Source organism: Rutilus rutilus (genome assembly GCF_951802725.1).
Source record: "Rutilus rutilus genome assembly, chromosome: 4".
NCBI classification, from domain to species: domain Eukaryota; kingdom Metazoa; phylum Chordata; class Actinopteri; order Cypriniformes; family Leuciscidae; genus Rutilus; species Rutilus rutilus.
This window is the reverse complement of record NC_140212.1, coordinates 26,567,085-26,571,669: the sequence shown is the minus strand read 5'-3', so window position 1 is coordinate 26,571,669 and position 4,585 is coordinate 26,567,085.

Sequence of the window (4,585 nt, the reverse complement as noted above, 5' to 3'; positions counted from 1 at the left end):
ATAGCTGAAAGCTATGGTGTGGTAGGAGTCTCCAGTGGCCAAGAATCTGCAAAAAATAACAACTAATAATTTCTTAGGCAAAATGAGCACCTCATTGCACCAGCCGGAGCTCCTGCACCAGCCGGTGAAATTCCCAAGCTGCTGACGTGCTTGGAGAATATCATGCACCCACACCGATCTCCGATGTCTTCTCCGCAGGTAAAGCAATGCCATGCCAAACGCAACAACTTGATCATCCATAGTGTTGTGAATTTGATAAGAATTAGTCGCGCAACACTATTTATAGGCCACATTTTCACGCTAGAACGCTTATTTTTCAGCGGGAATGCAATTCATTTGCTCAAAACAACACCGATTTGACCAATTGCATTAAGGCTACACTTTAACCAGGACAGTTATTGTAATGTAGACTGCACACAAATTAATGTTAATGTTAATTAAAGACCAAGTCTGGTAAACATCTCCTTTAAACTGCATGTTGAAATTAGACTAGCTGTTGACCATGAACAGAAAAGCCACACCACACAAATGGAATTTGTTTATTTCGTTAGCAAACAAGTAACTATAATTGTTAAGTTCTTTCCATTGATCAATTTCTTACTTTCACATTTAAAAGATTTCATGAGGTTGACTTATACCCGTGTGGCCAGTCTGCACAAATACTGATCCACATGCTTGTTTGCTTTGCGGCCCCTTTAAACAAAGTTTAAAAAAGACCAAGCATTTGACCTACGTCAGAGCATCAGGGTGTTCATGAATCTTTCTACTCTGCGTCGTTGGCAGGGTGGCGAGAGCGAATTTTGTCGCTCTCGCCGGCGGCGGTGTGAACGCACAGTATGTGACAATATATTTAATATATCATAATGTATGTAATTTTATATTCAGTAATGCACTTCATAATATATATAGATATATATGTGATCAGATATGGTACTGCACGAGTAATATATTGCAGATATATGAATATACTCATGCAGCATAAACACACAGAGAAATATGTAATGTAATATATTTCTTATATTTTATTAATTATAAATGTTTCATATTTTCAAAGTAGTTATCAAGCACACCTGCATGTACTATAGTATTTAGCCAAGAGACTATCACTGTGCAAGGAGTGCACAACCATTCCAACATTTTTTCCAACATTTTCCAACAAATCCAACATTTTTTCAACATTTCACCGCAAGCAAAGCTGTGAAATGATAAATATGATTGTTTGTTTTTTAGTTGACACATAAAGGTACGCAACAAGACTGACTGCTTTTAGTCTCCGCAAATTAACACCCGACCACGCGCCAAATGCGGGTGAATTTTGCAATTGGCGGGTAAAACTGTCAATCTACCTGCCACATTGGCGGGTAGCCAATGAGAATTGAGTAATTCATTAGTTGTTGTTTTTTTTTAATGTTTTTTTTTTTTTTTTTAAGTCCACCATTTCGTTGGATTTTAGCTCAAAATGTGGCGGCACATTACTGGGGTAAAGAGGCCAGCTGAAACGAACAACCAACAAAAAGATGAGGATTCAAAGAAAAGTAAAAGACGACGTTTTAATTCAAAGTGGACAATTGGCGACAATGGCAAGGTTCGTGAGTGGCTGATTTATGACAGCAGTACAGACGAAATGTACTGCAGTGACTGCCGTATGTATGGCTCAGAGAAAGCGAAGTTAAATCCTTTTGTAATCGGGACTAAAAACTTAAAATTAGAAGCAATTAAGGACCACGAGTCATCAAAAAGCCACCTACACACGATAAGTTGCAAAATAGCAAAGACTGCGCTTCCGGAGGAGACCGCTGCGGTCAAGGCACTGACGTCAATGAAAGCTGCGCAGTTTGAGAGGATGCGACTCCTGTTTCGGAACGTTCACGCGATCGGCAAGAAGATGAGGCCCTTCTCTGACTACGTTTGGATGTGCGAGTAAGTATTAAACTGTTGGTGAGATGGGATGAGATGAGATAAAGCAAAGCTTACGTTGGTTACGGTACATGACAGTTAAGTTACACAGATGTGTGTGTGTGCGTGTGTATGTTGGGAGTTGGGAACCAGTGAGAAAATGTCCGGTACCCGGTAACTTTACCAGTAATATTAATATATTAATATTAATATTAATTTAGTTCTGCTTAACGGTTCCTGAAGGCTGTAATTAACAGTTGCCAGGAACTGTCTACTGACTAAATCAGCCATCAACACAGCCGTGTGTGATTTGTTTACATACGAGCTGCGGTAACTTAGGTCTAACTTATATCTGTTGAGTTAGCACGGTGGGTGTGTGTGTGTGTGTGTGTGTGTGTGTGTACCCGTTTTTCGAACCCGGTGGGGACCTAAATAGAGGTCCCCATGGGTACACAAGCTTATAAATCATACAGAATGAGTTTTTTTGGAAATGTAAAAATGAAGAAAGTTTTCTGTGATGGGTAGGATTAGTGTAAGGAGATAGAATATATCGTTTGTACAGTATAAAAACTATTAAGTCTATGGAGAGTCCCCACAAAGATAGTGAACCAGACGTGTGTGTGTGTGTGTGTGTGTGTGTGTGTGTGTGTGTGTACGTGCGTGCATGCGCTGGCATGCATGTGTTATCAAGCTAACTGTGAATTGTCATTGTTTTTGTAGGGTGGATGAACAGAAAGGGTTAGCTGTAGGGAAGACATACAGAAATGCAAACCAAGCCCAAGTCTTCATGCACTACATAGCAGAGGTTGAAAGGAGGAAGGTAAAGGAGGAGATATCTGCCACCAAGTTCATCTCCATAATGGCAGATGGATCCACAGACAGTAGTATAATGGAAGAAGAGTTGGTCTACACTAGAATGAGCAGAGCAGGAAAAGTCAAGGTGCAGTTTGTGGGGATCCAGGCATTGAAAAAGGCAGATGCAGCACATATAACAGATGCAATATGCTCCCAGATGTCTGCAGTCAGTGGTGGTGAGGAGGAATGGAAGGAAAAGCTAGTTGCTTGTGGGACAGATGGAGCGGCCGTTATGACAGGATCCAAGACAGGAGTTGTCAGCAGGCTTCGTGGGGAAAGGACGTACATTTTAGGAGTCCACTGCATGGCACACCGCCTTGAGTTGGCATTTAAAGATGTAATGAAGACCAACAGTCATTGTAGGAAAGTTGAGGACCTCTTGACTGGCCTGTTCACCCTCTATCACAGGAGCCCACTGAACAGAGCCAAATTAAAGGACAGTTTCTCAGTGCTAGGGATAAAACCACTGATGCCCACCAGAGTAGGAGGTACAAGGTGGGCCTCTCACCTATTGAGGGCCTTGGACCATTTCTTAAGGGGGTATAAGGGGATTGTTCAGCACCTTGAGCAGGTAAGTAGTAGCTTATAGGTATTGTTGTATATTATATTTACAGTATCTGTCAACATTTTGATTTAACATGTCAAATGCAGTTCTTCCATTTCCAGTTTAATTCATTTTGTTCTTGTTTTCTAAAGATGCAGTCTCCAGACGATGAAGGGGTAAATGCTGCTCAACAGAGCAAGGCACGAGGGTTCTACAAGCTGGTGACAGATGGAGATGCTCTTAAGTTCAGCAGTTTCCTGCATGATACGTTGACTCATCTTAGCAACCTGTCAGTGAAATTGCAGCAGTTATGTTTAACAGTAGCTGATGTCCACAGTTGCCTGACTTCCACCCAGGCTGTGATCCTCAAATACAAATACAGGTAATATAATTATATTATAATTATATGATTTAATAATTATATTGATTACTGTTTATAGTTTAAAAGTGTTATTAATCTTTGCTTCAGCTTAAAAAGTGGTTTTCTCATTCCTAAAACCTAGTCCAATTTGACCTCCTAATATGTGACCTCCCTCTTGTCATGACTCTGTCTTGACACACATGTATTTAATTAACTGATAAAGGCAAAACACTCTTTTCTTAATGCTCACACAGCATGTATCCATCCAATGAACCACTCATTGTGATTGTATTGTAATGATTAAAACTGTAAAGTACAAATCCTTTTGAAAAAAGTAAACTAAAACTTAAAACTTTGACTACAGACCTGGACCGATGCTGAGGAAGGTGTTGGATTCCAACACTTACATGGGTGTTAACCTGAGACATAGTGACACCAGCCACATGATGGCTAACAAAGACAAACTTCTTGACAAGCTGTCCGACAGCATGGACAACAGATTTGGGGATGTGGGGTCTGGAATCCTGAGCGATACAAAGATAGTGAGCTTCCAACAATGGCCTGATCCAGAAAACAGTGCAGGTTAGCATCTCAAAGCAACTTGCAATAACTTAATGTACAATTTTTTTGTAATGCCAGAGAGCAGTATGATTTTCTATTATTAAAGAACACAACTTTAAAAATGGTCAAAATGTTAAACTCAAAACAACATACACTTCTACTACAGACTTTTAAAATAATCTTTTTATATAATTTCAGACTTTGGTGATTCAGAAGTGGACAGGCTCACAAGTCACTTCAAGCCGATATTGATCTCTTCTGGAGTTGATGTCGATCTGATTGCAGACCGGTGGACCATCATCAAGTCCTGCCTCTACAAGGAGCCACAGACACTGGAGAAAATCACCTGGGCTGAAGTTAACAGGATG